This window comes from Schistocerca serialis, chromosome 7 (genome assembly GCF_023864345.2).
Source record: "Schistocerca serialis cubense isolate TAMUIC-IGC-003099 chromosome 7, iqSchSeri2.2, whole genome shotgun sequence".
NCBI lineage: Eukaryota > Metazoa > Arthropoda > Insecta > Orthoptera > Acrididae > Schistocerca > Schistocerca serialis.
Window position 1 is genome coordinate 44672246 of NC_064644.1, and position 26725 is coordinate 44698970.

A 26725-nucleotide genomic window follows, 5' to 3' on the forward strand; every position below is an offset into this window, starting at 1 on the left:
CTCCGGCCGGCAGCCGCACAGTCCATGACTGTTCTATCAATACTCGAGTTAATATTTGTGCAGATCTTTTCAGAAAGTAGGTTATTATAGTTAAATGCATCACCTACGAAAGAAATGAGATTACTACCTATTAATACTGTCGTTCAGGTTGTAAATGTACAACATGAACACTAAAGGGGAGCAACCTGAAATATCTTCTACATCTACGGATTACTATGTATCCAAGACAAGAAGATGAGCCCTTCCTACCAAGAAACACTCAACGCAGTCACAAATTTCGCTTGATGCCCCGTACTATTGTACTTACGATAATAAGCATAGGTGTGGTACTGAGTCAAATCCTTTCGAACGCCAGGGAACAATGTAGCTGCCTGACTGTCTTGACGCGTGGCTTCCAGAACGTCTCGCGAGAAAATCGCAAGTTGAGTTTCAAATGACTGACGCTTTCCTGGTTAGCGTAGCAATTCCCAAGCAGCCGCTGTTGACTGTCTGGCTGTTTCCCTGTCCGGGTGACAGCTGCAGTGGCATTTTCGATCTGTTGAAGATGGGGAAAGAGGCAAGCCCGTATCGAAGCAGCGCGCAGGACTAACGACCTTTGATCTGGTACACCGTCCGCCCCGATAGCTCAGTGGTCAACGTGACGGATTGCCATCCTACGGGCCCCGGTTCGATTCCAGGCTGGGTCGGGGATTTTCTCCACTCAGGGACTGGTTGTTGTATTGTCTTCATCATCATTTCATCCCCATCCGGCGGGCAGGTCGCCCAATGTGGCGTCGAATGTTAATAAGACCTGCACCACGGCGGCCGGATCTGCCCCGTAAGGGGCCTCCCGGCCAATGACGCCAAACGCTCATTTCCATTTCCATCTGGTACACCGGCCGGCCTGAGTCTGGCTTTTCAGCGGTTTTTCACTCGCGTCTAGGCAAAAACTAGATTGTAGTCAATCTTCGCTTCACAAAATCCGATACGTAAACAGTTCAAGTATGAAAGCACACAGGACAAAGTTCACACGACTTCCGTCCCTTAAGTTAACTGTCAACTGCAACGACAGGGAGGGCAGAATGTAATAAATTTGTCCTATTATGGAAAATCGCAAATCCCATACGACGGGCTAAACGATAGGAGATAGAGGTCCGATACTATTTTCTATGTGAAATTCTTTGACTGCTGTCTGTTCTGGCCAAACAGGGATCATGTCGGCTTCTGACATGACTCCTGTTGACTGGTTGGAACTTTACCTCACAGAGCATCTGAATTATCGCGAATGGCTCCAAAATGTAGCAACGATAGCATTGACTGTTAAATTAATGCACGTAGATAAGACTTGCTGTCATATGCTGCGAAAACGCCATGTTATTGCAACAAAACCTCCGTGCCCAAGCTATGGTAGTATTTCCAACTGCTGTGTGTGAGTGAGTGTGTGTGTGTGTGTGTGTATCGTGACGAGAAACCACGTGAAACAGCTCTTCAAATATAGACTTATCTATTATTATAAAATATTCAAAGTCTGGACAATCTTCTATACAATCAAAATAACGTCATTGTTACTTAGTTTCACAAGCCGCGGTATAGCCGCGAGTAAATAGTGATCCAGAGAGTGTAGAATAATTCTTTTTTGTTTCCGGCTATGCTCACAACAATTTTTGGTCCTTACTCTACCGGTTTCGGTCAGACTTCTGATAATTTCAAAGTGTAGAGCTACTCACGTCTTAATGTAGCTCATTTTATTACTGTAAAAACTTATACGTTTTAAAGGCTCACGACAGTTTTTACCTAACTGTACGTTTTCGTAATAGCATAATTGTCGAGTATGCGTACACCTGATACGCTGATAACAGCGTCACTCTCTCGACGCTGTGGCCTAATTTAAAAGACGATATTAAGCTGTTTTGTGAGCATTTTTTGACGATTCCGCAATGGCTTCTTTGTATTTGGTCACGTTTCACACAGATATGCTTCGTCATATTTTGAGCGCGTGCATTCCACAAGTATGAACGTGAAACAAGTGTAATTTATTGTTTTAAGTTGTAGACGTCCATTAATTGTAATTGGTTTCTCATTTTTCTACAGATCTGAAGATGATTATTCCTCACCGAAATCGATAGTCTAGAGAGCAAAACATTTTGTGACCCTTTTGTACTGTTACTTAGAATGTCTAATTGTCTACATCTACATCTACATCCATTCTACGCAAGTCACCTGACGGTGTGTGGCGGAGGATACCTTGAGTACCTCTATCGGTTCTCCCTTCTATTCCAGTCTCGTATTGTTCATGGAAAGAAAGATTGTCGGTATGCCTCTGTGTGGGCTCTAATATCTCAGATATTATTCTCATGGTCTCTTCGCGAGATATACTTAGGAGGAATATACTGCTTGACTCCTCGGTGAAGGTATGTTCTGGAAACTTCAACAAAAGCCCGTACCGAGCTATTGACCGTCTCTCCTTGTCTTCCACTGGAGTTTATCTATAATCTCCGTAACGCTTTGGGGATTGCTAAATGATCCTGTAACGAAGCGCGCTGCTCTCCGTTGGATCTTCTCTATCTCTCCTATCATCCCTATCTGGTACGGATCCCACACCGGTGAGAAGTATTCAAGCAGTAGGCGAACAAGTGTAGTGTCACCTACTTCCTTTGTTTTCGGATTGCATTTCCTTAAGATTCTTCCAATGAATCTCAGTGTGGCATCTGCTTTACCGACGATCAACTTTATATGATTATTCCATTTTAAATCACTCCTAATGCCTACTCACAGGTAATTTATGGAATTAACTGCTTCCAGTTGCTGACCTGCTATATTGTAGCTAAATGATAAAGGATCTCTCTTTCTATGTATTCGCAGCACATTACACTTGTCTACATTGCGATTCAATTGCTATTACCTGCACCATGTGTCAATTCGCTGCAGATGCTCCTGCATTTCAGTACAATTTTCCATTGTTACAACCCTCGATATACTACAGCATCATCCGCAAAAAGCCCCAGTGAACTTCCGATGGATATCCCAGTACTTGAACTCTCATACGTCATTTACCTGTGCTCATTAGCCTCCGACGGTGCACCACTCAGCATCGAAATAATTTACAACTTCTTCTGAACTTCGCCTCTTGAGACAGACATTTTGCTAGCAGAGAACTTGCCGCTGACGGCTGCGCCAGGAGAGGGAAGCCAGCCTTCAACGCTGTCTGCTAGCAGCGTCAAATAACAAACGCCGGCCGGTGTGGCCGAGCGTTTCTAGGCGTTTCAGTCTGGAACCGCGCGACCGCTACGGTCTCAGGTTCGAATCTTGCTTCGGGCATGGATGTGTGAGATGTCCTTAGGTTAGTTAGGTTTAAGTAGTTCTAAGTCTATGGGACTGATGACCTCAGATGTTAAGTCCCATTGTGCTCAGAGCCATTTGAACCATTTGCAATCATAAGCTCCGTCAGCCCATTTGTTCAGCTATTCAACTGCCAGGGCGCGGGAGAAATCGGCGTCGGTATCCTTGTGTCCCTCTCTGTGTGTCCAGATTTCACTAATTGCAGAAACTCAGTTCGTTTACAAAAACGATATGTTCCGTGGTAAAAGACTTTCTTCTGTTTCAAGGTACAAGACGGTGCAAGACTGACGAAGCATGGTTTCACTGTCGACATTTTGTATAAACAGTTTAGAAATATGGCATTTTAACCATACAATTCTGTACATGAAGATTAACAATTTTCTTTAATATAGGTAATATAGTAATTAAATGCGTAGAACGAGAAATACTGTATTTACAAAAGCTGCGCAAAACACAACCTCTTGTCTAACAAGGAAAAAAAAAAACAGCAGAAAATGGCGGAAAGCGCTTACGGCGTTCTCTGGAGCGCATTCCTTCACGTGGTTCTAAAATCACTTGCTAGACTGAAGTGCCAACCAAAAACCATCACCTGTTCCTAACTACCCTATCCCCTAGGTACAACACTCCCCTACTATTTTTCTACCTACCGTAACAATATAGTTCACACTTTATTCGAGGAAGTCCGCTTAACTTTTTTATAAGTCAGCCATATTTTAGGTTTTTAACTAGTAGCTAACGACCTTTTAGCTATGAAATACACATACAGGGTGGTCCATTGATCGTGACCGGGCCAAATATCTCACGAAATAAGCGTCAAACGAAAAAACTACAAAGAGCGAAACTCGTCTAGCTTGAAGGGGGAAACCAGATGGCGCCATGGTTGGCCCGCTAGATGGCGCCGACATAGGTCAAACGGATATCAACTACGTTTTTTTAAATAGGAACCCCAATTTTTATTATATATTCGTGTAGTACGTAAATAAATATGGATGTTTTAGTTGGACCACTTTTTTCGCTTTGTGATAGATGGCGCTGTAATAGTAACAAACGTATAAGCACTTGATACCACTGAGTAGGTATTAAAATCCATGAAGAAGAAATAAAAACTTTAAGGTTCGCCGATGACACTGTAATTCTGTCAGAGACAGCAAAGGACTTGGAAGAGCAGTTGAACAGAAAGGACAGTGTCTTGAAGGAAGGATATAAGATGAACATCAACAAAAGCAAAACGAGGATAATGGAATGTAGTCGAATTAAGTTGCGTGATGTTGAGGGTATTAGATTAGGAAATGAGACGCTTAAAGTAGTGAAGGAGTTTTGCTATTTGGGGAGCAAAATAACTGATGATGGTTGAAGTAGAGAGGATATAAAATGTAGACTGGCAATGGCAAGGAAAGCGTTTCTGAAGAAGAGAAATTTGTTAACATCGAGTATAGATTTAAGTGTCAGGAAGTCGTTTCTGAAAGTATTTGTATGGAGTGTAGCCATGTATGGAAGTGAAACATGGGCGATAAACAGTTTAGACAAGAAGAGAATAGAAGCTTTCGAAATGTGGTGCTACAGAAGAATGCTGAAGATTAGATGGGTAGATCACATAACTAATGAGGAGATGTTGAATAGGATTGGGGAGAAGAGAAGTTTGTGGCACAACTTGACTAGAAGAAGGAATACGTTGGTAGGACATGTTCTGAGGCATCAAGGGATCACCAATTTAGTATTGGAGGGCAGCGTGGAGGGTAAAAATCGTAGAGGGAGACCAAGAGATGAATACACCAAGCAGATTCAGAAGGATGTATGTTGCAGTAGGTACTGGGAGATGAAGAAGCTTGCACAGGATAGAGTAGCGTGGAGAGCTGTATCAAACCAGTCTCAGGACCGAAGACCACAACAACAACCACGTAACATTCCGCCAGCGGACGGTATTTGCTTCGTGATACGTTACCCGTGTTAAAATGGACCGTTTACCAATTTCGGAGAAAGTCGATATCGTGTTGATGTATGGCTATTGTGATCAAAATACCCAACGGGCGAGTGCTGTGTATGCTGCTCGGTATCCTGGACGACGTCATCCAAGTGTTCGGACCGTTCGCCGGATAGTTACGTTATTTAAGGAAACAGTTTTCAGCCACATGTGAAAAGACAACCACGACCTGCAACAAATGATGATGCCCAAGTAGGTGTTTTAGCTGCTGTCGCACATCAGCAGCAGACAAATTGCGCGAGAATCGGGAATCTCAAAAACGTCGGTGTTGAGAATGCTACATCAACATCGATTGCACCCGTACCATATTTCTATGCACCAGGAATTGCATGGTGACGACTTTGAACGTCGTGTACTGTTGTGCCACTTGGCACAAGAGAAATTACGGGACGATGACAGATTTTTTGCACGCGTTCTATTTAGCGACGAAGCGTCATTCACCAACAGCGGTAACATAAACCAGCATAATATGCACTATTGGGCAATGGAAAATCGACGATGGCTGTGACAAGTGGAACATCAACGACCTTGGCGGGTTAATGTATGGTGCGGCATTATGGGACGAACGATAATTGGTCCCCATTTTATCGATGGCAATGTAAATGGTGCAATGTATGCTGATTTCCTACGGAATGTTCTACCGATGTAACTACAAGATGTTTCACTGCATGACAGAATGGCGATGTACTTCCAACATGATGGATGTCCAGCACATAGCTCGCCTGCGATTGAAGCGGTATTGAATAGCATATTTCATGACAGGTGGATTGGTCGTCGAAGCACTCACCATACCATGGCCCGCACGTTCGCCTGATCTAACGTACCGGGATTTCTTTCTGTGGGGAAAGTTGAAAGATATTTGCTATCGTGATCCACCGACTACACCTGACAACATGTGTCAGTGCATTGTCAATGCATGTGCGAACATTACGGAAGGCGAACTATTCGCTGTTGACAGGAATGTCGTTACACATACTGCCAAATGCATTGAGGTTGACGGACATCATTTTGAGCATTTATTGCATTAATGTGGTATTCACAGCTAATCACGCTGTAACAGCTTGTGTTCTCAGAAATGATAAGTTCACAAAGGTACATGTGTCAGAATGGAACAACCGAAATAAAATGTTCAAACGTACCTACGTTCTGTATTTTAATTTAAAAAACCTACCTGTTACCAGCTGTTCGTCTAAAATTGTGAGCCATATGTTTGTGACTATCACAGCGCCATCTATCACAAAGCGCAAAAAGTGGTCCAACTAAAACATTCGTATTTCTTTACGTACTACGCGAATATGTAATAAAAGTGGGGGTTCCTATTTAAAAAAGCGCAGTTGATTGCCGTTTGACCTATGGCAGCGCCATCTAGCGGGCGAACCATAGCGCCATCTGGTTTCCCCCTTCAAGCTAGACGAGTTTCGTTCTTTGTAGTTTTTTCGTTTGACGCTTATTTCGTGAGATATTTGGCCCGGTGACGATCAATGGACCACCCTGTATATACAGGGTGTCCACAATGAGAGCCCAACATTTTAATATCCTATATCTTTCTCATTTCAGATGGTGGACCTGTGAATCCTGAAGGAGGAGACAGAGCAACTCAACAAGTTTGTGGTGTGCAAATTTGATACGCAAAGTGGCCGTAGTGGAGCTGCAATCAACTGATTTAGCAAAATGGAGGATATGAAGGAGCGTGCACAAGTCGTCTGGTGGTAAACAGAGACAAAATCGGCGACCCAAGTGCAAAGAAACTTCCGTCGAGTTTACAACAAAGCGCCCCCGTCGTTCAAGACTATAAAGAAGTGGTGTGATCAGTTTTTGGCTACTGAGAGTGTTGCGAAAGGGCATGGCGGTGGTAAGCCTGGGATCAGCGAACATCATGTGGAACAAGTGAGGCGGTCATTCGAACAAAGTCCACAGAAGTCAGTGCGACAGGCAGCACGAGAACTTCGTATGAAACGTTCAACAGTGCACAAAGTGCTCCATCAGCGATTACGTTTGTACGCATGTAAAGTGCAGGTTGTGCCAGAAATCAAGCCTGATGATCGAGCAAAGCGAGAAGAATTTGCATGTGTCATGTTAGATCGTATTGCCGCGGACGAGACATTTTTATCACGCGTGATGTTTACTGACGAGGCAAACTTTCACGTGTCAGGAGCTGTCAATCGTCACAATGTGCGCATCTGGGGGTCCGAAAATCCACATGTACCTAGGGAACACATGCGCGACAGTCCGTAAGTTAATGTGTGGTGTGGTTTGATGATAAATCGCATTGTTGGGCCGTTTTTCTTTCAGGAGCCGACTGTGGACGGAGCCATCTACCTGGACATGTTGGAACAATTTGCCGTGCCACAGAAAACAGATCTGCACCCAAATGTGATGTTTCAACAGGACGGTGCACCACCCCATTGGAGCCTTGATGTCCGGAAATTTTTAAATGACACATTCCCGTAACGATGGATTGGCCGTGGAGGTCCAATTCCTTGACCGCCATGTTCGCCCGACATAACCCCCCTTGAGTTTTTCTTGTGGGGTTATGTGAAAGACTGGGTATACGCTACACTAGCAAAGGACCTGCAAGACTTGAAACAGCGCGTAACAATTGTCATCAACTCTGTCACAGAACAGATGCTCCGCAACACATGGCACGAAATCGATTATAGACTTGATATTCCAGTGCACTGAACCGTCCACCTGTGTATGAAAACTTGATGAGCTGCTGTATGATTTCCCTGTATTTGTTCGTCAATAAATTGTGTTTCCTCTTAGATTTTATGAGTTCAAATGTTGGAGTCTCATTGTGGACACCCTGTATATTCTGGTTTCGTTGTGCGCCGAATGACATTATTATGGATTCGCTTGTAGTTTTATTGCACTGCTAGGCTTCTGTGGGTCGATTAGTAATTTCGTTTACAATAGACGGCCTTGGAAGAATAAGTATCCGGTTGCAAGCTCATGCGAAGTGCCGGCGCTGGCCCAAGGCGAGGAAAGTTTGTCTGCCCCAGCGTTATCGGCTTCGGCGGACAGAGGCGAGCCGCTGCGGTCTGGCCCCCAGGGAGCCGAGGGCGGAGGCAGAGCTGCTCGCGTGGAAACTGCGGGGGCGGAGGCGGGGGCGGGGGCGGCGCTCCCGTTCTGTTTACGTCGCGTCCGCACGGGGCCGCACGCTGCCGGCTGGCTCCGTCCACAGGTGACGTGATGTGGACGTGTCCGCTGGCTTGTGCCACGTGGTGCGACTCTGCCGATTGTAAATCGATGAGTGTCGGCCCAACATCAAACGAAACAAGGTGGCACACAGAGAATATGGCAACAGATTTCTATGACAGTTTGTTTCTCGTCAGGAAGATCACAATTCGTAGTGATTGACGGACAGCCATCCCGTATGACAGGAGTAATATCTGGCGTTCCCCAAGGAACTGCTACACGCCATAAGATGTTCCTGATCTGTATATCAACTAATTAGGAGACAATCTGAGCAGCGCTCTTAGAATGTTTGTGGATGATACTGTCGCTTACAGTCTAGTGAAGTCATCACAAGATCAAAACCAAATGCAAAATTAGTTGGACAAGACATCTCTACGGTGCGAAAAGTGGGAATTGATTTTAAACAATAAAATGCGTAACTTCACCCACATGACTACTAAAAATAATCCGTTAAATTACGGTTACACGATCACTCACACAAATTTAAAGGCTATCAATTCAACTAAATAGTTAGGGGCTACAATTACGAACATCTTAAACTGAAAATATCACATAAAAATGTTGTGGTGAAGGCGAACCAGACTACGTTTTATTGGCAGAACACTTAAGAAATGCAACACTTCTGTCAAAGAGACAGACAACACTACACTTGTCCGCCCTCTGCTGAACTATTGCAGGTAGGGATGGGTACTTACCAGATAAGATTGACACAGGACATCGAAATAGTTCGGAGAAGGACATTTCGTTTTGTATTATCGCGAAAAATTGAAGAGAGAGTCACGGATACGATACGCAAGTTGGTATGGCATTCATTAAAACTCAAGTGTTCCTCGTTGCAAAGGTATCTATGTTGGCACCAAGTTTCAGTGACCCACTTCCTCCTCACAATACAAAGACAGCGTGCTGACTTCCAGCTACATAGGACGAAACGGTCATCATAATAAAACAAGATAAATTAGAAAATGGTTCAAATGGCTCTGAGCACTATGGGACTTAACTTCTGAGGTCACCAGTCCCCTAGAACTTAGAACTACTTAAACCTAAGTAACCACGAGTGAGGCAGGATTCGAACCTGCGACCGTAGGGGTCGCGCGGTTCCAGACTGTAGCGCGTAGAACCGCTCGGCCACTCCGGCCGGCAAGATAAATTAGATCTCGCATGGAAAGATTTAAGTGTCGTTTCTCACGCGTACTATTCGATAACTGAACGGCAGACAAATAGTCCGAAAGAGTCTCGACGAGCCTTCTGCAGAGCACTTGTGTCAGTCACAAAGTAGTTGATGTAGATGTCTTTAGTATTGGCAGAAGAGCCAACACCGTGTTACTAGAGGAGGCCGAAATGCACGCGTTTTAGCTCACGCAGGCTGGCGTGAGGTCTGGAACATGACAAGGAATTAGAATTCAGAAAGCGGACGTACTTAGTTTGATGCTTAACTTTAATCCATTAATGATGAACGTCGCTCTTGACGGCACATGATTCACAATATTATATGTTCAGATCATACTAACTGAATATGGCGCCTTGCGAGGACGTAGCAAATGAGGTAGCTGAAGGCTAAACTGTCGTCTCGGCAAATGAGAGCGTATGTAGACAGTGAACCATCGCTAGCAAAGTCGGCTGTACAACTGGGGCGAGTGCTAGGGAGTCTCTCTAGACTAGACCTGCCGTGTTGCGGCGCTCGGTCTGCAATCACTGATAGTGGCGACACGCGGATCCGACGTATACTATCGGACCGCGGCCGATTTAAAGGCAACCACCTAGCAAGTGTGGTGTCTGGCGGTGACACCACCATGTCACCCACAGCACTAGCACTAGTAGCATACATTTAGTCAAACAATATGACAGGTTTACTATTTCTGTACCAGTGTACAGCAAACTCCCGATTCATCCACGAATTCCCTGTTCATACAAAGCCAATAATTTCTGTCTCCCCTTGTCTTGTCTTCGTGTTCGGGTGACCTCCGGATGTTACGCTGGATTTAATGCCCTCAAGTGAGCCCTGCGACTACGGAAAACAACATCGATAACGAACGACAGAAATTTCGGTATAAACCTCAGAACTAAGCGTATAGACTTACTTCATCGCAGGAAGATATGGCATTAAAAATATGAAAATTCTGTCAGTTCAGTCCATTGTCTACTTTGACATTCTGAGAATCTTTTGTTCGTCCCATCAACTTATGATTTGAACAACGCATTGATATAGCATTTAACGGTGCCAAGTGATTTTTAAGCAACGGTAGCACCGAGAGACACACCTCTGTGTAGTAGAGAAGATGGAGAAAGGTGAATGACATAATCTTACGGAGTTCCCGTAAGGAAAGCTTGACTGAAGCATTACAAAACGCACGTGTGCTATGAGACGCAAATACCCACTCGAGGCAATGGACGTCTGAGTAATTTAACTTCTTCACATGGATGTCAAAACATTGGGAGTACTAACATAAATGATCAGACGTATCTAGATCCAGAGACTGGTACGATCTGCAGTTTTCTTTGAAAGCACCACGAGAAAGTGCTGAACTGTGTTACGTGTTGGGGAAAACTTGTAAGACGTGAGTATCTGCGCGTGCTTCCACTTCGACGTGTCTGTACCTGGAGCGCAAACCAAAACGAGCAAAGACCGAACAAAGAAGCGACAAACTACCGTATCACTACGGAACAGATAAAGATCCATACACGTTCTAACGTTTGTACAGGGTGTAACGCACATAAGGACTGGTATTTTCATATGCTGTACCTTGAGAGGTGCACACATCAGGGTGATGGTTCTTTTTTCTCTGTTTCTAACAGTCTTCCCACAAACAAGTCACAAACTTTACGGCATGATGATTTCTGCATGGCTGTAATGGACCACTAAGTGGACCACGCCTGTCAGTATAGGCTAGCAGTTTGGCGTCCATGCATCCACATTTCAAACCTGATCTGCTGACCAGGGAAAAATAAACATTAATGCTTGCTCTTGCCACATGTACTAGAAACATAAGACCTATAACGGTTATAATTATTAGTCTGCAAATGACATAAATACTGATGCGATGTAGTACATTACACTGTCCACTTCAGTCAGCAATAGAAATATCTGCACTTGTACCCGAAAGTTTTGCATCATCCCGGTTCCAAAAATGTTCAAATGTGTGTGAAATCTTACGGGTCTTAACTGCTAAGGTCGTCAGTCCCTAAGCTTACACACTACTTAACCTAAATTATCCTAAGGACAAACACACACACCCATGACCGAAGGAGGACTCGAACCTTCGCCGGGACCAGCGGTACAGTCCATGACTCCAGCGCCTCAGACCGCTCGGCTAATCCCGCGCGTCACCCCGGTTCCCAGAACTCCTGAAGATAGACATTGACTGTGGATATAGTGTCACTAAACCTGGACAAAAATGTGAACACCCATGCCTGAGCAGCGCCTATTAGACAGAGCGTGCCCGACAGCCGATCAGTTCCAGTCATTCCATCAGGAAGGTGGTACACGGATCGTGTTGTCTGTAGTTCAACCATGACTAGACGGTCAATACCACCGTTAAATTGCGTCCGCATTGTTACTTTGTGCCAGGAAGGGCTCTCAATAAGGGAAGTGTCCAGGCGTCTCGGAGTGAACCAAAGCGCTGGAGATACGGAGAGACAGGAATTGTCGATGAAATGCCTCACTCAGGACGCCCAACGACTACTACACAGTGGATGTCCGCTACCTACGGATTATGGCTCGGGGGGACTCTGACAACAACGCCATCATGATGAATAATGCCTTTCGTCCAGTCACAAGACGTCGCATTACCACTCAAACTGCGTGCAATAGGCTGTATTATGCGCAACTTCACTCCCGACGTCCATGGCGAGGTCCATCTTTGCAACCACGACACCATGCAGCGCGGTACAGATGGGCCCAACAATGGGCCGAATCGACCGCTCAGGATTGGCATCGCGTTCTCTTCACCGATGAGTGTCGCAATGCCTTAAACCAGACAGTCGTCGGAGACGTGTACGGAGGCAAACCGGTCAGGGTGAACGCTTTAGACACACTGTTCAGCGAGTGCAGCAAGGTGGAGGTTCCGTGCTGTTTTGAGGTGGCATTACGTGGGGCCGACGTACGCCGCTGGTGGTCATGGAAGGCGCCGTAACGGCTGTAGGATACGTGAATGCCATCCTCCGACCGACAGTGCAACCATATTGGCAGCATATTGGCAAGGCAGTTGTCTTCATGGAAGACAATTCTCTCCCCCATCGTGCACACCTTGAGAATGACTTTCTTCAGGATAACGACATCTCTCAACTAAAGTGGCCAGTATGTTCTCCAGACATGAACCCTATCGAACATGCCTGTGATAGATTGAAAAGGACTGTTTATGGACGACATAACCCACCAACCACTCTGTGGGGTCTACGCCGAATAGCCGTTGAGGAGTGGGACAAACTGGACCAACAGTGCCTCGATGAACTTGTGTATAGTATGCCACGACGAATACAGGCATGTATCAATTCAAGAGGACGTGCTACTGGGTATTAGAGGTACCGATGTGTACAGCAATGTGGATCACCACCTTTGAAGGTCTCGATGTATGGTGGTACAACATGCAATGTGTGGTTTTCACGAGCAATAAAAAGAGCGGAAATGATGTATATGTTGATCTCCATTCCAATTTTATGTACAGGTTCCGGAACTCTCGGAACGGAGGTGATACAATATATACCGCTGCAATGCCTGTTCGACATTTTCATGGTCGCCGTTGGCGTCGCAGGAAGGCAGTAAATATAGACCTTACTGGGCAGTTTAATAAGCAGCAGTTTCTTGGAGGTCCACGTGTGTTTCGTGGATTGCGAATACAGTTTACCTGTGATGTGTCAGCTCTGTTTTGAGGCAGTACATGGTTGACCTTGGCCATTGTATGGGGCAGTAATGTAGATTACGGTGACCTTGAAGCTTTCCCTGATGCTAATGTTCTGGGTTGAAAGACGTGGAGTATAGCTGAGAATACAGGACTTCTGGCTAAGCTCCCTTATGGTACTTTGGTTTCAGAGAAGCCGTTCTCTTTCTCAACTAGAAGAAAGAAGAAGCTGAACTCTGACGAGTATTTGTTTATTTGGGCTAAAGTAGGCAATAAAAATTGTAAGATAAAGATTGTAGGCGACTGCATGCTGTATTATAGACAATATACCTGACCTTGAACTTATATACAGGGTGTTACAAAAAGGTACGGCCAAACTTTCAGGAAACATTCCTCACACACAAATGAAGAAAAGATGTTATGTGGACATGTGTCCGGAAACGCTTAATTTCCATGTTAGAGCTCATTTTAGTTTCGTCAGTATGTACTGTACTTCCTCAATTCACCGCGAGTTGGCCCAATTGAAGGAAGGTAATGTTGACTTCGGTGCTTGTGTTGACATGCGACTCATTGCTCTACAGTACTAGCATCAAGCACATCAGTACGTAGCATCAACAGGTTAGTGTTCATCACGAACGTGGTTTTGCAGTCAGTGCAATGTTTACAAATGCGGAGTTGGCAGATGCCCATTTATTGTATGGATTAGCACGGGGCAATAGCCGTGGCGCGGTACGTTTGTATCGAGACAGATTACCAGAACGAAGGTGTCACGACAGGAAGACGTTCGAAGCAATTGATCGGCGTCTTAGGGAGCACGGAACATTCCAGCCTATGACTCGCGACTGGGGAAGACCTAGAACGAGCAAGATGTTTATAGTGCTGACACAGTAGACGATAAATATAATGCTTTCCTCAAGACTTTTCTCGTGATCTTTGAAAGTTGCTTTCCGTTAGAACGTTTAAAACAGGGTACTAGCACAAACAGGCAGCCTGGGTGGCTGACTAAAGGTATAAGAGTATCTTGTAGAACAAAGTGGCAATTATATCAAAACGTTAGAGACAATCACAATCTAAATGCAGTAGCCCATATCAAACAGTATTGTAAGGTGCTTAAAAAAGTTATTAGGAAGGCAAAAAGTATGTGGTATGCAGATAGAATAGCTGAGTCTCAGGATAAAATTAAAACCATATGGTCAGTCGTAAAGGAAGTGGCTGGTCTGCAGAGACAGGTCGAGGATATAGAATCAGTGCGTAGTGGGAATGTCCGTGTTACTGATAAGTCGCATATATGTTCAGTATTTAATAATCACTTTCTGAATGTAGCAGGTGAACTAAATAGGAACCTAGTCCCAACAGGGAATCATATAGCGCTCGTAGAAAAAAGTGTTCCGAGACTGTTACCTGAAATGCTCCTCCATGATACTGACAAAAGGGAGATTGAGTTAATAATTAAATCACTAAAGACCAAGAACTCTCATGGATATGACGGGGTATCTAGCAGAATACTGAAGTATTGTTCCATGTATGTTAGCCCAGTACTTAGCCATATCTGTAACTTTTCCTTTAGGAGTGGTCGGTTTCCTGACCGATTAAAGTACTCGGTAGTGAAGCCACTTTATAAAAAGGGAGACAGGGATAATGTTGATAATTATAGACCTATTTCTATGCCATCGGTGTTTGCTAAAGTTATCGAGAGGGTTGTATACACAAGGTTACTGCAGCATTTAAATTCACATAATTTGCTGTCAAATGTACAGTTTGGTTTTAGAAATGGCTTAACAACTGAAAATGGTATTGTGATGTCACCGCCAGACAATCACTAGGTAGCTTTTAAATCGGCCACGGTCCATTAGTATACGTCGGACCCGCGTGTCGCCACTGTCAGTGATAGCAGACCGAGCGCCACCACACGGTAGGTCTAGAGAGACGTACTAGCACTCGCCCCAGTTGTACAGCCGACTTTGCAAGGAAAGGTTCACTGACAACTACGCTCTCATTTGCCGAGACGATAGTTAGCATAGCCTTCAGCTACATTTGCTACGACCTAGCAAGGCGCCGTATTCAATTGATAATTAATATTATGAAGCATGTACCGTAACGAGAGATGTTCTACAATTGTGGATTAAAGTTAAGTATTACATCATCTACGTACTTTATTTACAACTCTCAAGATATTGTCCTGTTTCAGACCTCACGCCAGTCAGCGTGTAATTAAACGCGTGCATTTCGGCCTCCTCTAGAAAAACAGTGTTGGCTCTTCTGCCAACACTACAGGTATAGTCTCTGTTCTCTGTGAGGTTTTGGACGGATTAAATAAAAGGTTGCGAACGTTAGGTATTTTCTTTGATTTAACGAAGGCTTTTGACTGTGTTGACCACAAAATATTACTGCAGAAGTTGGAACATTATGGAGTAAGGGGAGTAGCTTACAATTGGTTCGCCTCTTACTTTATGAACAGAAAGCAGAAGGTAATTCTCCGCAATATTGAGAGTGGTAATGATGTTCAGTCCCAATGGGGCACTGTTAAATGGGGCGTTCCCCAAGGATCGGTGCTGGGGCCACTGCTGTTTCTTATTTATATAAATGATATGCCTTCTAGTATTACAGGTGATTCAAAAATATTTCTGTTTGCTGATGACACCAGCTTGGTAGTGAAGGATCTTGTGTGTAATACTGAAACATTATCAAATAAAGTAGTTCATGAAATAAGTTCGTGGCTTGTGGAAAATAATTTGATGCTAAATCACAGTAAGACTCAGTTTTTACAGTTTCTAACTCACAATTCAACAAGAACTGATATTTTAAACAGACAGAATGGGCATGTTATAAGCGAGACGGAACAGTTCAAGTTCCTAGGCGTACGGATAGATAGTAAGCTGTTGTGGAAAGCCCATGTTCAGGATCTTGTTCAGAAACTAAATGCCGCTTTATTTACCATTAGAACAGTATCTGAAATAAGTGACATTTCAACACGGAAAGTAGTCTACTTCGCATATTTTCATACGCTTATGTCATATGGTACTATTTTTTGGGGTAATTCTTCTGATTCAAAAAGGATATTTTTGGCTCAAAAACGGGCTGTTCGAGCTATGTGTGGTGTAAGTTCGAAAACTTCTTGTCGACCCCTATTCAATAGTCTGGGAATTTTGACATTGCCTCCATAGTATATATTTTCTTTAATGTCGTTTGTTGTTAGCAATATTAGCTTATTCCCAAGAGTTAGCAGCTTTCACTCAGTTAATACTAGGCAGAAATCAAATCTGCATGTGGAATGCACTTCCTTGACTCTTGTGCAGAAAGGTGTGCAGTATTCTGCTGCATCCATTTTCAATAAGCTACCACAAGAACTCAAAAATCTTAGCAGTAGCCCAAACGCTTTTAAGTCTAAACTGAAGAGTTTCCTCATGGCTCACTCCATCTATTCTGTCGAGGAGCTCCTGGAAGAGCTAAAAAATTAAACAAATTCCAGTGTTACATTCTTGATTTTCTTTATTTAAAGTAACGACGTGTCGCCTGAATATGTTTCTTATATTTCATTTTATCTGTTTCTACAATCTACAACTGAATATGTTTCTTATATTTCATTTTATATGTTTCTACAATCGTGTTATAATTTCATGTATTGACTCGTTCCATGACCATGGAGACTTCTCCTTAATGTGGTCCCACGGAACAATAAATAGATAAATAAATAAATAAACGAGGACACCTGCAATGGACGAGGCAATTCTTCGTGCAGTTGACGATAACCCTAATGTCAGCGTCAGAGAAGTTGCTGCTGTACAAGGTAACGTTGACCAAGTCACTGTATGGAGAGTGCTACGGGAGAACCAGTTGTTTCCGTACCATGTACAGCGTGTGCAGCCACTATCAGTAGCTGATTGGCCCCAACGGGTACACTTCTGCGATTGGTTCATCCAACAATGTGTCAATACTCATTTCAGTGCAAATGTTCTCTTTACGGATGAGGCTTCATTCCAACGTGATCAAATTGTAAATTTTCACAATAAACATGTGTGGGCTGACGAGAATCCGCACGCAATTGTGCAATCACGCCAACAGCACAGATTTTCTGTGAACGTTTGGCAGGCATTGTTGGCGATGTCTTGATTGGGTCCCATGTTCTTCCACCTACGCTCAATGGAGCACGTTATCATGATTTCATACGGGATACTCTACCTGTGCTGCTAGAACATGTGCCTTTACAAGTACGACACAACATGTGGTTCATGCACGATAGAGCTCCTGCACATTTCAGTCGAAGTGTTCGTACGCTTCTCAACAACAGATTCGGTGACCGATGGATTGGTAGTGGCGGACCAATTCCATGGCCTCCACTCTCTCCTGACCTCAACCCTCTTGACTTTCATTTACGGGGGCATTTGAAAGCTCTTGTCTACGCAATCCCGGTACCAAATGTAGAGACTCTTCGTGCTCGTATTGTGGGCGGCTGTGACACAATACGCCATTCTCCAGGGCTGCATCAGCGTATCAGGGATTCCATGCGACGGAGGGTGGATGCATGTATCCTCGCTAACGGAGGACATTTTGAACATTTCCTGTAACAAAGTGTTTGAAGTTACGCTGGTACATTCTGTTGCTGTGTGTTTCCATTCCATGAGTAATGTGATTTGAAAAGAAGTAATAAAATGAGCTCTAACATGGAAAGTAAGCGTTTCCGGACGCATGTCCACATAACATATTTTCTTTCCTTGTCTGTGAGGAATGTTTCCTGAAAGTTTGGCCGTACCTTTTTGTAACACACGAACCATGAACCTTGCAGTTGGTGGGGAGGCTTGCGTGTCTCGGCGACTCGGCGATACAGATAGCCGTACCGTAGGTGCAACCACAACAGAGGGGTATCTGTTGGGAGGCCAGACAAACGTGTGGTTCTTGAAGAGCGGCAGCAGCCTTTACAGTAGTTGCAGGGGGCAACAGTCTGGACGATTGACTGATGTGGCCTTGTAACATTATCCAAAACGGCCTTGCTGTGCTGGTACTGCGAACGGCCGCAATTTTTCCTGAGGGCATGCAGGTCATGGTTAAATGATGATGGCGTCCTCTTGGGTAAAATATTCCGGAAGTAAAATAGTCCCCCATTCGGATTTCCGGGTGGGGACTAATCAGGAGGACGTCGTTATCAGGAGAAAGAAAAGTACCGTTCTACGGATCTGAGCGTGGAATGTCAGATCCCTTAATCGGACGGGTAGGTTAGAAAATTTAAAAAGGGAAATGGAGAGGTTAAAGTTAAATATAGTGGGAATTAGTGAAGTTCGGTGACAGGAAAAACAAGACTTTTGGTCAGGTGAATACAGGGTTATAAATACAAAATCAAGTAGGGGTAATGCAGGAGTAGGTTTAATAAGGAATAAAAAAATAGGAGAGCGGATAAGCTACTACGAACAGCATAGTGAACGCATTATTGTGGCCAAGATAGAGACGAAGCCCACGTCTACCACAATAGTACAAGTTTATATGCCAACTAGCTCCGCAGATGGTGAAGAGATTGAAGAAATGTGTGATGTGATTAAAGAAATTATTCAGTTAGTGAAGGGAGACTAAAATTTAATAGTCATTGGCGACTGGAATTCGATAGAAGGGGAAGGAAGAGAAGGAAAAGTAGTAGGTGAATAAGAACTGAGAGTAAGGAATGAAAGAAGAAGCCGCCTGGTAGAATTTTGCACAGAGCATAACTTAATCATAGCTAACACTTGGTTTAAGAATCATGAAGGAAGGCTGTATGTGTGGGAGAGGTCTGGAGACAGTGGAAGATTTCGGATGGATTATATAATCGTAAGACAGAGATTTAGGAACTAGTTTTTAAACTGTAAGACGTTTTCAGCGGCAGGTGCGGACTCTTACCACAATTTATTGGTTATGAACGGTAGATTACAGCTGAAGAAACTGCAAAAAGGTAGGAATTTAAGGATTGGGACCTAGATAAATTGAAGAAGAATGGGTAGCTTTGACAGACGAAATCTTAAAGGCAACAAAGGATCAAGTAGGTAAAAAGACGAGGGCAGGTAGAAGAGATATAGAATTTAATTGATGAAAGGTGAAAATATAAAAATGCAGGAAACGAAGCTGGCGAAAAGTAATACAAACATTTAATAAATGAGGTCGACAGGAAGCGCAAAATGACTAAGCAAGGATTGCTAGAGGCCAAATGTAAGGATGTAGAGGCATATATCACTAGGGGTAAGATAGATACTGCCTACAGAAACATTAAAAAGACATTTGCAGAAAAGAGAACCACCTGTATGAACATCAAGAGCTTAGACAGAGATTTAGGTGGGGTGTAAAGCTAGTTCGCGTCCGTAGTTGAAAACTACACGTGCACCCTGGGTAACGCTAAATGAACTAGCACCATACTGGCGACCTGACAATCGGTAAACGATCTCCTGGTCATAATCAAATCACGATGACTCACAGAAAACGGGTTGCTGAGTGTCCTCCTGAGGACAACTTTACTAGACAGCTCAGACCGATCGTACGACTTAATATTGCCAACTTAATATTGAAGGCATAAGTAAAGACAAATGCCATTACATGCATAAAATTTTAACATTGTACAACATTGACATAGTTGCAATCCAGGAGACCCATACAGAAAACGATGAGCAGCTAAGATCAAGAGGTAAAATAATGGGCTATGACCTGATAGGTGCTACACATCACAGGCATTATGGTACAGCAACGTACGTTAGAAAGGACATAGAGGATGCAGTCCTTATTTCTACATCTACCACATGTGATATCCACGAAGTTACTATAAAAGTAGGTGAACTAACAGTAAACAACATCTACAAACCTCCAGGCCACTCGTGGCCTCCACAAGTTCTACAAACCCTGCCTCACCCCACAATATATGTGGGTGACTTCATCAGCCACCACGAACTGTGGAAATACCGCACATCTGACCAGAATGGTGAAGACTTGGTGAAATGGGCTGAAGGTTCCAATCCACAGCTAATCTTTGACGCCAAAGACCAAAGTACATTTAAGTTAGGTGCATGGGGAACTGAAACCCACCCTGATCTATGCTTTGTTACGGCTGACACTAATAACAAACCTATACCGGCCTCCCGCAGAATACTTGGGGACTTCCCTCACTCCCAACATCGTCCGGTGCTCATAGAAATAGGCCTTACTATCCCCCTAATTTCCTCGTATCCTCGGCCCAGATGGAACTTTGGGAAAGCGGACTGGGCTACTTTCTCAGAAAAACTTGATAAACGCCTTGGATGGATACCTCCAACTTATAAAAATTACAAAAGATTTGTGGGAGCAGTCATCAGCTCAGCTAAGAACAGCATTCCCCGGGGATTTAGAAAAGAATACGTGCCGGGGTGGAACGAAGAGAGTGAGCGCCTCTATAAACAGTTCCTAGAGCATGGTGATAGGGAGATTGCAGATGACTTATTGCACAGTCTGGACGCTGCCAGGCACACTAAATGGATAGAGACTGTTGAGGGAATGGACTTCACTAAATCAAGCAGAAAGGCGTGGCTGCTACTTCGGGAGCTTGGTGGCAGCAGCAGGAACCAACGACCAACCGGCTCTATTTCTCCAAACACAGTTGCGGCGCACATCAGTAAAACCTCTAGAGCTCCAGGGGATCGAGCTCATACCGTAAAAGTTAAAAAGGAACTTAAAAAGTTGAAATCTTTAGTAGGAAACAATTCACTACACTCGCAGCCCTTCTCAATCGAAGAGATAACGCTGGCTCTGAGAGACAGCAAGCCACGGAAAGCCCCAGGTTTTGGTGGAATTCACCCAGAGTTTCTGATTCACTGCCGTAAATTTGCAAAATTATGGCTTGTACAGTTCTTCTCCAGCATGATGGAAACTGGAAGAATACCAAATACCCTTCCTTAAGAAAGCAAAAATCACAGCGATACTGAAACCAGGTAAACCGAATGACCAACCAAACAGCTACCGCTCAGTTGCCCTTCTTAGCATGATCTACAAACTACTGGAGAGACTTATATGTAACAGAATAAGTCCAGATATCCTAAAGTGTATCCCTGTGGAACAAGCAGGCTTCCAGCCAAACAGGAGCTGCACAGATCAAGTCCTCTCACTAACTTTCTACATCGAGGCAGGCTTCCAAAGGCAAGAAAAAACATCCGTGGTGTTTATAGACCTGACAGCGGCTTATGATACTGTATGGAGGCAAGGCCTGATTTACAAACTAATCCGCATCGTGCCATGTTTGAAAATGGCTAACCTTACCAACGAGATGCTCTGCAACAGGCCATTCCAGGTGATACTTGGAAATTATAGGAGCAAAACAATGAAGCTCAATAATGGCTTGCCCCAAGGATCAGCCCTGGCACCGGTACTTTTCAGCATATATATAGCCGATATTCCTAATGCTAAATCTGAAAATTTTGGATATGCAGATGACTGGGCCATAGCTACACAACATCGAGATATGGAGCATGCTGAGACTGTCCTGGCAAGCGACTTGTCATTGCTGGGAACGTACTTTCGTGAATGGAGACTACAACCTAGTCCAACTAAAACTGAGGCTATGTGTTTCCACCTGAATAATAAATTGGCTAACAGACGCCTTGAGATATATTTTGATAGCAATATTCTGCCTTATAATAAAAATCCAAAATACCTGGGAGTGACATTAGATAGAACCCTGAGCTACAAACAACACCTCATCAACACTGCTGCAAAAATCCGTACTAAGAACAATATCATTCAGAAACTATGTGGTACCAGCTGGGGCTCCTCCGCCTCTGCTTTGGGACTTGTCTATTCTGCGGCAGAGTACTGTTCCCCTGTTTGGCTAAAGAGCGCTCACACCAAGATGGTGGACACAGTACTGAACCAAACTATGAGGATTATTTCAGGTACAATAAAATCAACCACCATTCACTGGCTACCTGTACTGAGCCACATACCGCCACCTCACTTACGAAGAGAACATGCGCTCTCAGAGAATTTAAAAAAATACAAGACAACCCGCAACTTCCGATTCACGCTTTGAGCAATGGCATTGACAGAGATAGATTGCGCTCTAGACATCCACCTCTTATAAGGGCCAAAGATCTGGAGGAAAATGATTTCTGTCTTGAAGAACGCTGGAAAGTGGAATTGGAGGAATCAGCACCACCACAGGTAAACACCTTACTGAAACCGTGGAACAGATCTCCAGGCTTTGGCTTACCACGTAAAACCTGGACCATCCTCAACAGGATCAGGACGGGCCACGGCCGATGTGCGGACTCTCTACACAAATGGGGAAGAGCACCATCCCCAAAGTGCGACTGCGGCGCTGAGAAGCAGACGATCCGGCACATCATTGTAGAGTGCCCTCTGAGAGCCTACTCAGGTCAAACAACGGACTTCCTGGACTCGAAATGCAGTTCAATATATTAAAAACCTAAATGTTAATTTGTAATTATATATATGTTGTTCATGACATAACTGTATTTAATCCTTTATGTCTTGTTTTTTAGTGCCTAAGTTATAAAGTTATTGTAGCAGCTTATTTCTCTATAAACGTGATTTGTACTTGCCATACACTAAATAAATAAATAAAGAGCTTAGATGGGAAGGCAGTCCTGAGGAAAGAAGGGAAATGAGAAAGGTGGAAATAGTATGTAGAGGGTCTATACAAGGACGATGTCTTGAGAGCAACATTATGGAAATAGAAGAGAACGTAGATGAAGATTAAATGGGAAATATGATACTGCGTGAAGAATGTGGCAGAGCACTGAAAGACCTAAGCCAGAAATAGGTCCCGGGAGTCGACAACATTTCATTAGAAATGCTGATAGCCTTGGGAGAGCCAGCCATGACAAAAGTCTACCGTCTGGTGAGCACGATGTATGAGACAGGCGAAATACCCCCAGACTTCAAGAGGAATATAATAATTCCAATCCCAAAGAAAGCAGCTGTCGACAGGTGTTAAAATTACCAAACTATCAGTTTAATAAGTCATGGCTGCAAAATACTAACACGAATTATTTATAGACGAATGGAAAAACTGGTAGGAGCCGACTTCGGGGAAGATCAAGCTAGACTCTGTAGAAATGTTGGAACACACGAGGCAATACAGACCCTACGACTTATCTTAGAAAGTAGATTAAGCAAAGGCAAACATACGTTTCTAGCAGTTGTAGACTTAGAGATTTTTTGGAGAAGAAAATGAGAGAAACGAAAAGGGAAGTCTATACTGCTTCTCGTTCCAGTGCTAAGTAAAAGCACTGTAGTTTAATGGATGTCTTGAAGTCATTAAATTAATGATTAAAGAAAGAATTGTAGTGCACGTGAAAAGTGATTAGAGAAAAGATCCATTTCAGGATTCATAAAACACTCCAAGGTAATAGATTGCTTTAATAGCAATCGAAACAGTTTCAGGTAACGTTTAAACAATTTATAAATCAAAATCCACTTAAAAGCTTTGTTAGCAATCACCGGATTCAGTATTTAGTTTTCTCTATATCAACTATTTCTTAGACAGAGCCAGAATGTAGAGAATTCGTAAATGTAACTAGCTGACACAAGAGTGAAGGCAAGATGAACGAGATTTTAAACATAATTCATTGTTGGATATTGTTGCAATATTAACCTGCTATCTGTCTCATCCAAAGGGATAGTGGTGAAAAGGTTTGGTAATACCTGGTGTGTAAGCTGCCCTGCCAGACTGTCATGTTGTGCAGGTAGTACGATAACGCATTCCAGGCGGTATTGAGTGGGTAGCGAAGGCTGAGCAGTGAGAGGATGGGAAGAGGAGTTGGATATGGCTTTCTTGTATGTCTGGTCAGTATAGATTTTTCAGTTGGTTTTAAACAAACATCCTGATTAGTCAGAGACCTAAAATTTTAAACCTAGCTCAGAACTGGATGACAATGCAGTATTAACTCACTTTGGGGTCTAGTGTGTGGCGGAAGGTACTTTCTTTATACTGTCATTTCCCAACGAGCTAGAGTGCTGAAATTTTAAATGCAGCTCTGCACAGAATTACAATGTAGTACTAAGTTGCTTTCATGTGTGGTGTATGGCGAAGTGTACTTCATGTACTACTGTCATTCCCCTATTTTCCTAATCCAGTCGCGAATGGTTTGTGCGAAGAGTAACTGCTGGAAACCTCCTGTGTGAGCCAGAATGAGATTTTCACTCTGCAGCGGAGTGTGCGCTGATATGAAACTTCCTGGCAGATTAAAACTGTGTGCAGGACCGAGACTCGAACTCGGGACCTTTGCCTTTCGAGGGCAAGTGCTCTACCAACTGAGCTACCTAAGCATGACTCACGCCCCGTCCTCACACCTTTACTGCTGCCAGTACCTCGTCTCCTACCTTCCAAACTTTACAGAAGCTCTCCTGCTAACCTTACAGAAGTAGCACTCCTGAAAGAAAGGATACTGCGGAGACATGGCTTAGCCACAGCCTAGGGGATGTTTCCAGAAAGAGTTTCGCTCTGCAGTGGAGTGTGCACTGATATGAAACTTCCTGGCAGATTGTGTGCCGGACCGAGCACTTGCCCGCGAAAGGCAAAGGTCCCGAGTTCGAGTCTCGGTTCGGTACACAGTTTTAATCTGCCAGGAAGTCTCCTGTGTGAGCTTCAATTTTTCTAATTTTTTTCTTCACGTTCTTTACGAGAGGTATATGTGAGAGGAAACGACTTATTGGTTGAGTCAGGCGAAGAAAAGCTGAAATAAACCTGAAATTTACCACAGGTCTCTGTTCCAGTCTCATCAAAATATTTGAAATTGACTGAAAAATGTCACACTTACAAGAACTAGAAAACAGAAAATAATGATTAAATTGAAAATGAATTTTTAATGTACCATGTTAATATCTGCAGATACTCCTGAAAAATTGTGGTTGTGAGTTTTTAATGGCTTTAACGACTTAAAACAAAAATCGCAGGGCACCTGCAGTACAGAAGTGACGCATGAATAGCTCACCACCCTGCTGTTCAATACTTAATAACTGTTGTATGAATAGTTCACCGGCTTGTTATTATGTACTTCATGTGACCCACGTTTCTCATTGTAAATCTTAGATGTATTTTCATAGATATTAAAAAAATCACAATCATACATTTTTAGGAGAATCTGTATGATATTAGAAATCTGTATGGGTCTAGGATAAATTATTTTATACTTTTTTGTTCCATTTAGAAACTTGATTTGTGTGGTGTGCGTACTGTAAGTCCTTCAGTACACACACCATCAGATTATTTTACTTGTCGCTCTAACGAAGTAGGCGAGTGTCAGCGATATGTCTCGTGGTCTTATCGTGGCGTGTTTATCTTCTGCCAAATGCAACTTGCACGCTTAGAGTAGCAGATTGACGGTGACCTACTTTAAACAGAACTTGATTAATTTTCACACACATTTATGAAAATAATAACAAGCATAAAAATTACTTTACTTGGTTCTGGATGCTATTTACAATTGACAATCTGAAGTTCTTTTGGTATTGGTACGTTAATCTTATTCTCACATGTATCTCTGATACTTGACAAAAGTGTCTATACATTTATCTTCATGGCTATGTACAGGAATACGGTAATCTTATTAGGCGCAGACTGAAACTTGACTATAGACTGGTACAGACATATGTAGAACTCGTACAGACTGGTACAGACTAATGCAGACTGACTAATCGGACGTCTGTACACTCGTTATAATACCTCGCGCGTTCATGTATCACTGCGCGAGTGTGATCCGCGAGGAGAAAAGGTTCTACGTTAGCGGCAATCTCATTGGCTGCGTTACATATTAATACGCGGATCGGCGGAAGCAGAATTTGGTCGGTCTCTATGGCAGCCCCACCTCGTAGTGCGGAGACGGACGAGCGCTGCGCCTGCGCTGTTGTGCTTAGCGGGGCGCGCTCTAGTGGGAAAGTTGTGTACGCGCTGACTGCGTGGAACTATGTACACAACAGTTTGTTAAAAATTCGTTTGTATTTATGTAATTGCTCAGGGAACTGAATTGCAGAGCGCCCTGTTGACGTACTGCACGTGGGCCGGGGAATGCAGGGCCGAGGCCCCCCCTCCAGCGTGGCTGCCTCAGCACCCCGTGTCGGCAGACGCCGGAAATTAAGGGCCGTCCCGCGGAGCCTTGACGCCATCCGCTACTTGAGCAGTGTCTCCTCTCATCCGTCCGTGTTGCGTGGCTCGGCGCCGTCAGGTGTGTACTGTTTGCCGCTTCCCTAAACTTCAATACCGCGTCTTATCGTCAGGTTACTGGTTGCTCTGTTTGTTGTCTGCACTTCATACGCTGGTGATGAAGGAATACCAGTACTGGTAACACCAAAAAATGATCTGACAGCTGTTGTTGGTTGTGGACAAGACTACGCAGTCGTGGTCACTTGTTCGGAGTAAGGGAGGTAAGCTACCTACACTACTGGCCATCAAAATTGC

General features: G+C 43.8%; 1 non-coding gene across 1 annotated transcript; it reads right to left on the reverse strand.

The window, feature by feature from the left end:
- Positions 1-24522: 24522 nt before the first annotated feature.
- Trnas-cga (transfer RNA serine (anticodon CGA)) lies at positions 24523-24597 on the reverse strand. The gene has a single exon. It is a non-coding gene; the product is annotated as a tRNA-Ser (tRNA).
- Between the last annotated feature and the right edge of the window lie 2128 nt (positions 24598-26725).